A 9,609-nucleotide genomic window follows, 5' to 3' on the forward strand; every position below is an offset into this window, starting at 1 on the left:
TGGCTCACACCAGTAATCTAGTTATTCAAGAGACTGAGATTTGAGGATCAAGGATTGAAGCTAGCCCAGGCATGAAACTCTATGAGATTCTTATCTTCAAATTAGCCACAAAAAGCCAGGAGTGGAGTTGTGGTTCAAGTGGTAGAGCATTTTTGATTTGAGCAAAAAAAGGTTCAAACTCCAGGAGCAGCCCCAAAAAGAAAACAGAAAAAAGAAATTTTTTTAAGCTATTTACTTACTTAGGTGCCCATACGGGGGCTGTAAGTCGACGCCTAAGGGTTGTCCCTTAGCTTTTTCTGCTCCAGGCTAGCATTTGATTGTAACTACAACTCTACTTCCAGCTTTTTGGTGATTAATTAGAGCTAAGAGTTTCATGGAGGGGCTGGGAAGGTGGATCAGTGGTAGAGGGCTTGCCTTGCATGCGTTAGGCCCTGGGTTCGATTCCTCAGCACCACATAAGAAGAAAAAGCCAGAAGTGGCACTGTGGCTTAAGTGGTACAGCACTAGCCTTGAGCTAAAGAGCTGAGGGAACAGTGCCCAAGCCCAGAGTTCGGCCCCATGACCGACCAAAAAAATAAAACAACAGAGTCTCATGGATTTTCCTGCCTATGCTGGCTTTGAACTGAGATCCTCAGATCTCAAGTCTCCTTAGTAGTTTGGATTACAGGTGTGAGCCTAGTCCTAACTACACATAGCTTTCTGAGCCTACTTTTCAAACTTAAAACTTTGTGAGTTCATTTATACAAGCTTACGCTATCTAGAATGACCACTTCATAATTAGTATATCCATTCAATTTCAATTCCCAATGTCATAGAACAGTAAATATTATTGTAGTTTCTTATGTTAAGGATCAGTATGGCTTGCACGGATAGTATGTGATTATCAAATAGCATCACTGGAATGTGGGATCATATGGGGCACTAATCTTTGGTTATTACATCCCTTCCTGCTGAAGCCACTTTTCTTTTGCCTTCTTTAAATGTCCTGGGCACCAGTGGCTCTCAGGAGACTGAGATCTGAGGATTGCAGTACAAAGCCAGCCCAGGCAGGAAAGTCCGTAAGATTTTTACCTCCAATAAACCACCAGAAAACGGGAAGTGGCACTGTGGCTCAAGAGGTAGAGCAGTAGCCTTGAGTTGAAGAGCTGAGGGACAGCACTCAGGCCCAGAGTTCAAGCCCCACAACAGAAAAAAAAAAAAAAAAATCCTGAAACTCAATGGTATAATAGTAACTTGAATAAGTAATAAATTGGTAAGAGAACTAAATCAGCCGGGCACCAGTGGCTCACGCCTATAATCCTAGCTACTCAAGAGGTTGAGATCTGAGGATCACAGCCTGGGCAGGAAAGTCCATAAGACTCATCTCCAATAAACCACTAGAAAACCAGAAGTGCCACTGTGGCTCAAGTGATAGAGCGCTTGTCTTGAGCTGAAGAGGGCAGGGACAGCGCCCAGGCCCAGAGTTCAAGCCCCGTGACTGACAAAAAAAAAAAAAGAGGGTCTGGGAAGGTGGCTCAGTGGTAGAGTGCTTGCCTTGCTTGCCTGAGGCCCTGGATTCCATTCCTTAGCACCACATAAGCAAAAAGAAAAAAGCCGGAAGTGGTTCTGTGGCTCAAGTGGTAGAGCGCTAGCCTTGAGCTGAAGAGCTGAGGGACAGCACCCAGGCCCAGAGTTCAGGCCCCACGACTGGACCCCCCCCAAAAAAAGAGAGAGAGAGAGAGAGAGAGAACTGAATCCTAAGAGTACACTGAACTGAGACTAATTGGCCAAACTTGTTAGAACTAAAGCCAACTCAGATGCACACCCTTTGTATAAGTGTAAAATCTTGGTAATACTATTTGCCAAGTTACCCATCACTACTGCCTTCAAATAGACCATGAGACTGAAGTAAAGCCAGGAATACGCACTAAAGTTCTGTAAAAATTAAAGAAACAAAAAGTAGCTAAGCAATAATCTGTTAAAGTGAAGATCAATAAAGACTATCTGAGGGCTGGGAATGTGGCTTAGTGGTAGAGTGCTTGCCAAGCATGCACTGAAGCCCTAGGTTTGATTCATCAGTACCACATAAACAGAAAAGGCCTGAGGCTCAAGTGGTAGAGCAAAAGCCTTGAGCTTAAAATAAGCTCAGGGACAGTGCCCAGGCCCTGTGTTTATGTCCCAGGAATGACCAAAAAAGATTATCTGAAAATGGAGACCACCACAAAAGTTATTAAGAGTTTTTAAACAGCTGGGCACTGGTGGCTGATGCCTGTAACCGTAGCTACTCAGGAGGCTGATATCTGAAGACTGAAGTTCAAGGCTAGCCAGTGCAGAAAAGTCTGTGAGACTCTTATTTCCAATTAATCAGCAAAAAAAAGCTCTGAAGCTCTGGATCAAGTGTTAGAGTGCCAGCCTTGAGCAAAAAAGCCAAGTGAGAGTTCAGGCACTAAGTTCAAGTCCCAATGCCAGCATGTATGCGTGTGCACACACACATGCGTGCATGCACAGGCACACACACACTGACACACAGGTTGTTGTTTTGTTTTGTTTTTTTGGTCAGTCCTGGGGGTCGGTCATGGGTCTGAACTCTGGAACTGGGCACTGTCCCTCAACTCTTCAGTTCAAAAGGCTAACGTTCTACCACATGAGCCACAGGACCACTTCTGCCTTTTTCTGCTTATGTGGTGCTGAGGAATCAAACCCGGGGCCTCAGCATGCAAGGCAAGCACTCTACCACTGAGCCACCTTCCCAGCCCAAGGGTTTTTAATCAGCTAGTGAGTCGTACAATGTTTATCAAAATTTCTTCATAATCACACTTTTTCAGCATTTGAAAAGACACTTGATATATACCTTCCCAAATTATCTTTAGAAATGTGTTAATAACATGACTACTTGTTTTTCTGAATTACTAAAATAATTTCTGGGCATCAAGTTAAAATACTAAAATACTAAATTGCACAACCTTTATTTTTATTTACTTCTTTCCTCAACCAAGACAAGATAAAAACATTTTTTAACTAAAGAAAAACATGATCTGGAAGTAGCTCAGTGGAAGAACGCCTGCTTGGCATGCATAAATCATGTTCAATCCTCAGCACTAAGAAGGGAAAAAAGCCTGGTATGGTGATGCACAGCTGCAATCCCAACACTGAGAAGGCTGAAGCAGGATTGCAAGTTCCAGACAGCTTGGGCAACAGAGCAAGACCTTTCCTCAAAATAAACAAAAACAAGCAAAAAAACAAAAATTACCTTGAGTTCTATTAAACCAGTCTTAGTAACAGATTTTAAATTTTCCCCAGTCACTCATACAAAAGGAGATACTGTAGTGCAAGATGTTACAGAGGGTTCTACACCTGAACCTGTTCACAGCACTTTAGAAAAGTCAGAAGGTAATTCTCCAGTGAATAAATTCATTAAGCGCAATGTCACATTTCCAACTTTTCCTCTCATTTTAAAAACAATGTACTCTTATGTATGAGTTATTTCTATACTGTAATGATGAAATGAATCTTACACAATCATAGTAAACACAAGAAGCTCCATACATTAATACCTTACCTCTGACTTTTCTTTATATGTCCAGGTGGCAAAGTTAGTTATTTTGGAGTTTACATCAGTTCCCCTGTTAGGCATTAAGTAGTATTTAGAAATAAAGAAATGGAGACAAAAGAAATTGGAAACGATTTGGTATTTTGTAACAAACAGGTACTTTATACTAAAAGTGGCTCTGCTATACTAAACAATGCTTTCCAAAAAGTGCATATCAAATGGAAAACAAAGAAATCCTCAACACAGACGTCCTGGGCATTCCCATAAGGAAGCAAGAAACAAATTAAAGTATTCCTCATCCCCTGGGGGAGAGAAAAACAGGTGTTTCTCAGTCTTTACTATGGGATGGGGAGGGAGATAATCAAAGGAAACCAACTTCTCAAAGCAACTTCTGACACTTAAGTTCATGCACGTTATTAGGTTTATTCTCTGAATTGAGACATTTCTGAAGCACTGCTTAAGTAAAAATGGAATAAGGAAATCTTAGACTTGTCTCATTTCAATCTTAAACTTCAAAACCAAAACACAGGACGCTGAAGTATTTCTCCTATTGGGGCAGTTATATTCTTATATGCTTCTACAATTCCGACCAGGCCCAAGAAGTTCTTGATTTTTAGACCTGATCTCATTGATGTCCACTTTCTCCAAATCCAAAAATTACACTGACTAAGACTTGGGGAAGATCGCGATCTTTAGCCTCAGCTCCTAATCACCTTCCTATATGCTGCTCCCCAACAGCGGCCCTTAATTAGGGAGAGTAACAACAGGCAGTACACTTACTACGTCCCTCACAGAAAAGCTAAAACCCTGCGAGCAAGGACTGGCCAAGGGGCAGCACGCCCGGCCCTGGCTCTCCACCACGATACAAAGACACAGTGAGAGCAACAGTAGCCGCGTCTCCGCGCCCCGCGCCGAGCTCCGCACGCGAGGAAGACTTTCCAAGCATCCACACCCAGCCCGCAACACCCCCTCTCCCTCCCACGTGGGCTTCTCCCTACCCGAGCACAGACCGCACGGGAAGGAACCAGACCCCGCCGGACTCCTCCGGGGTCTGGTGGGACGAGGGGGCAGTCTCCCCGTCCCCCTCCGTCGTAGGGTCTGAACCCCCCGGCTTCCTCCGAGGCCTGGAGAAAAGGAACCTCAAGGCCCCGGAGCTGTGGAGAAGGCAGAGCAGCCCGGTCCCCGGTCTGGACCGGATGAAGCCCGGGCCGCGTGCGGGCGGAGGCTAGGAGGCGGGCCCCGGCCGGCCGCGACCCCTCCCCTGCCTCAGCTTCTCCGCGTTCGGGGTCCCGGGCTCTGGTGGGTCCCCGCCTCACCTCAGACTGGCGGCGTCCGAGGTCCGGCGGTCATCGAGCCCCCGAGTGGCAGGCGTGCTGGGCGGGAGGAGAAGCCGGTGGCTCCGGCTATGGCTGACAGGCGCGCACCAGGCCAGCCGGGCGCACGGGGAGGGGCGGGGACGGGGCGGGACTTCAGAAAGCCGGCTCGCCCCGCCCCCTCCCCGCCCCCGCCTCCCACCTCAGCGGCGGAGCCTCATGAGGTGACCAGGGCCGGGGTTACTTCAGGCCGTTCACCTCCGACCCCGCTTTGGGCTGCTGCTCTGTCTGTGAGACTGTGGGAGGAGGCGGGCGCGGGCCAGCGGCAGCCAATGGGCGGGCGACGAGGGGCGGAGCGACGTGAGGCGATGCCGATGGTCCGAGCCCGGCTCTGCCATTCGGGGCCGAGAGGCGCTGGGGCGGGCGGGCTCTTGGCGGTCGCGGCTCCACTCTGGCCTGGGTGGGTGTGGGGCCCGTCCGCCGGCTCCCTCTCCTGGCGAAGAGCGGAGTGAAGGACATACTCCCAACTCGGCACCTCTCATCCGAGATAGAGGCGCCACAGAGAGTGTGGCAGACGCGGGACCGCGTTTTTATTCTTTACACCTGGAGGAGGTGGGTATGGTCTTGATCAGTTAGCCCTCGTTCGTGCAGGCTAGTTGATCCCGGTCTTGCAACTCCATAACCGGACTTTGGGCTTTGCTGCTCAGTCCCAAGGCAGCCCAACCTCAAAGGGGATACAGGTGCTGGATCTTAAGAGGTTTGAGGAGAAGCGTTAGTAAATAGAGCAAATCTCCTGCCTGCCCCCAGCAGGAAAAGTAGCTGCCGGGGAGTTCTGACTTCTCAGAATGGGGATTGCCTTCTATCCTCCACTCCAGTTGCCGAGACTTTGAGGTAAAGCCAACCAATTTCTTTAGTTTTGTCAGTTACTTCATAGCAAGACTCAAAATTAATAGTAACTGGCAGAAGTCCAACCAATACAACCGTTGGGCCAGGGCACAATGGAAACTGGAGGAAACTGCTTTGAGAAGAATGAGGGGAGTTCTAGCATATTCTGGGAGGTTAATGAAGCATCTTGAGTACCTTCCCAATCCTTACACAGCTTGTGATGATGACCATAAGAGGCACAGAATGACAATTTGACAAGAAGGTCTATGCCAGTGGCCATAGGGGAATAGGGGAAAAATACACATCCCAGGAGACAAGTTCCTAGGTGAAACCTAAGACAAGTTCCTAGGTGAAACCTAAGATAAGAAAGAACAGTATCAGCCGTGCCTGTAATCCTAGCTACTCAGGAGGCTGAGATCTGAGGATCACGGCCAAAGCCAGCCCAGGCAGGAAAGTCCATGAGACTCTTATCTCCAATAAACCACTAGAAAACTGGAAGTGATGCTGTGGCTCAAGTGGTAGAACACTTGCCTTGAGCTGAAGAGCTCAGGGACAGAGCCCAGGCCCAGAGTTCAAGCCCCATGACCCACAAAAAGAAAGAAAGAACAGTATCTGGGATCTCTCATACCTTTAGACGATGTCTTCTCTAAAAGCTTACACCCATATTTTAAAGTAATAAGGGTTGGAAACAAATTGAAAATTACATTTTATGGAACTGTGACCCGACCCATATTTTACTATAAACTGTGTCATTGGGATAAATGTCAGTTGACAAACATAAGAAGCTCAGAAACTTAAGAACAAGACTTTCTGGTTTAACAAGGTGTTTAACTTAACTGAAAAATAGGCTTGGAACAGGAAAGCTTGGCCTCCCCATGGTAGTTGTACTCTGAAGCTGCCATGAAGGAATGACTTAGGAAATAAAAACCTTAAAGTTGTCTCTTTTATTTTTCCTTTGTGTTTTCTAGTTCCTACTAAATAGTAGGACCTTTTCTCCCAGGATTCTTTCTCAGTGGTATTGCAGCTTTAGAGGTACCTCAAACCAGGGATTTACCCTCAAAACCATTCCTAGAAACCAGCAAAGTGAGGGCACTGATGGCTCACAGCTATAATCCTACCAACTTAGGAAACTGAGATATAAGGATATAGGTTCAGAGACAGCCTAAACAGATATATCCCAGAGAGTCTTATCTCCAGTTAACCAGCAACAGCCAAAGCCTTGAGTTCAAACCCAGTACCAGCAGGCACACACACACACACACACACACACACACACACAAAACCCAGCCAAGGCAAGTCCTGATGAGAAAACTACAAGGAAAAAAAAACTTAAGATGACTTAGGATACATTACAGAGACCACTTACAGTAGATTTAACCATGTTCACCAAATGTTAATACACCTGGGCAGAGAACAGGCACTGTCATGCTGGGCACTGGTGGCTCATTCTTATAATCCTAGCTACTCGGGAGACTGAAATGTGAGGATTGTGGTCCAAAGCCAGGTAGGGCAAGAAAGTCCCTGATGCTCTTATCTCCAATTAACCACCAGAAAAGCAGAAGTGGTGCTGTGACTCAAAGTGGTAGAGTGTGAGCCTTCAGTGAAAGGGCTTGGGGACAGTGCCCAAGCCCTGAGTTCAAGCCCGACAACATACACACATACATACATGCATACATACATACATACATACGTAGTTGTGTCTTTCAGACAATACTCTGGGAGTTTCTGTTTGGTACATGCCCAAACCTGCCCATCATTTCTGTATATTCTTTAGAGCTGCTCCATGAGTTCTTGCCACATAAGCCATATGTCTTTAAGAGAGAGAAGGAGAGCCAAAGGGTGTAGAAAACTTACTACACAAGACTAACAGGTAGAAGAGGAGGAGATGAGTGGTGGTGTATTTTTAGAAGCTGAAACTAGAGTTCTGTTATGGGCTGAATTATATCCCCTAGATTCCTATATTGAAATTTTCATTCCTAGTACCTCAAAATGTGAATATATTTGGAGATAGAGTCTTAAAAGATGCAACTAGAATAAGATAATCAGGATAAACCCTAATAACATATGACTGATGACCTTTTAACAAGAGGGATTTAAGACATACACAGAGGGAAGACTGTGAAGACACAGAGAAAACAGCCATCTACAAACCAAGGAGAAATATCTCAGAAGAAACCTAATTACCCTGATCCTGAACTTCCAGACTCCAAATGTGAAGAAATCAATTTCTGTTGTTTATACAGTATGATATTTTGTTAGAGCAACCCTAAAATACTAATACAAGGTCTCAAATACCAAATGGTTTCCAGGATTTTCAAGAAGGTTGAATAAAGATATCAATAATTTATCCTGAGTATTCCCTACTGTAGAAACAGTCAGAAAAGGTTGAAAGATCCTTGTCTTTTTTTTTTTTTTTTTTTTTATGTCCTTCATGGGGCTTGAACTCTGGGCATGGGCTCTATCCCTGAGCTCTTCAGCTCAAGGCTAGTGCTCTACCTCTTGAGCCACAGTGCCACTTCCGGTTTTGTGAGTGTTTATTGGAGATAAAAGTCTCATAGACTTTCCTGCTCAGGCTGGCTTTGAACCGCAATCCTCAGATCTCAGCCTCCTGAGTAGCTAGAATGATAGGCGTGAGTCACCGGTGCCCAGCCCTGAGCTTCTTTTGCTCAAGGCTAGCATTCTACCACTTGAGCCACAGCACCACTTCCAGTTTTATAGGTTTGTTCATTTATATGGTACTGAGGAATCAAACCCAGGACTTCATGCATGCTAGGCAAGCACTCTACCACTAAGCCATATTCACAGCCCTATCCTCATCTTAAGATAATTAAATCTGTTTGGGAAGACAAAACTCACACACCAAAAGAGTGACTAGTGGGCTGGGAATGTGGCTTAATGGTAGAGTGCTTGCCTAGCATACACAAAGCCCTGGGTTTGATTCCTCAGTACCACATAAACAGAAAAAGCTGAACGTGGCACTGTGGCTCAAACTAGCCTTGGGCAATAGAAGCTCAGGGACACAGTTCAAGCCCCAGAACTGAGGGGGAGCACGAGTTGTCGTTATTGTTCTTCTCTTTGCTGCCAAAATCTCTTTTTGAGCAATTATCCAACATTTGTATTCTGAAGATAGGAAAGTCTATTAAATCATGCTGACTTGAACCAATGGAAAGAAAGTGCCTTAACAGCCAAGCGCTGGTGTCTCACACCTGTAATCCTAGCTAGTCAGGAGGTTGAGCTCTAAGGATCAAAGTTCAAAGCAAACCTGGGAGGAAAGTCCGTGAGACTCTTATCTCCAATTAATCATCAGAAAACTGGAACTGGCACTGTAGCTCAAAGTGGTAGAGTGCTAGCCTTCAGTGAAAGAGCTCAGCAACAGCAATCAGGCTCTGAGTTCAAGCCCCTCTATCAACAAGACAAAAAAAAACAAACACCTTAACAGAAAATGGGACTATGTCCTAGCACCAGTGGCTCATACTTGCAATACTACATAGTCAGGAGACTGAGATCTGAGCCAGACAATCCAGAGAGACTCTTATCTCCAATTCCCCAGCAAAAGCCAGAAGTGGTGTGGCTTAAGTGGTAGAATACCAGCCTTGAATAGAAAAGAAAGAAAGGGAGGGAAAGTGAGAGAGAAAGACCATGAAGAGTTACCCTATGGCTATGTGACCATAGTTACAAGTTTCCTAAGTAGAAAAGGACAAAGAAACCAGCATGTCATTTTGTACTGATCCTCTAATATTCTTGTACTCTTATTTGGCTTCTTGCATTTGCCATAATTATACTTAATGTTCTATATCTACTTTCAATGCCAGACATCCTCCTTTCTCTTGTTTTTCTGAGTTTTTTAGTCCTTCAAGTCCCATTTCCTCCAAGAAGGTCCCC

At 45.5% G+C, this 9,609-nt stretch overlaps 1 protein-coding gene across 7 annotated transcripts in view; it reads right to left on the bottom strand.

The window, feature by feature from the left end:
* The window catches only part of Acaca (acetyl-CoA carboxylase alpha), a 297,113-nt gene that overhangs the window by 242,346 nt on the left and 45,158 nt on the right, over positions 1-9,609 (bottom strand). Inside the window, exons 1-2 of one of the 7 annotated variants that reach the window (XM_070027134.1) lie at positions 4,846-4,933; positions 3,539-3,602 (exon numbers count right to left, since the gene is read on the bottom strand). The exons of 5 other annotated variants lie outside the window; for them this stretch is intronic. The gene's annotated coding sequence lies outside the window, so the exon portion shown is untranslated. Of the gene's footprint in view, positions 1-3,538; positions 3,603-4,845; positions 4,976-9,609 lie in introns of those variants that run through there. One more of the 7 variants, XM_070027137.1, reaches the window with a different exon arrangement.

This window comes from Dipodomys merriami, unplaced genomic scaffold (genome assembly GCF_024711535.1).
Source record: "Dipodomys merriami isolate MVZ:Mamm:240054 unplaced genomic scaffold, mDipMer1.0.p SCAF_19, whole genome shotgun sequence".
NCBI lineage: Eukaryota > Metazoa > Chordata > Mammalia > Rodentia > Heteromyidae > Dipodomys > Dipodomys merriami.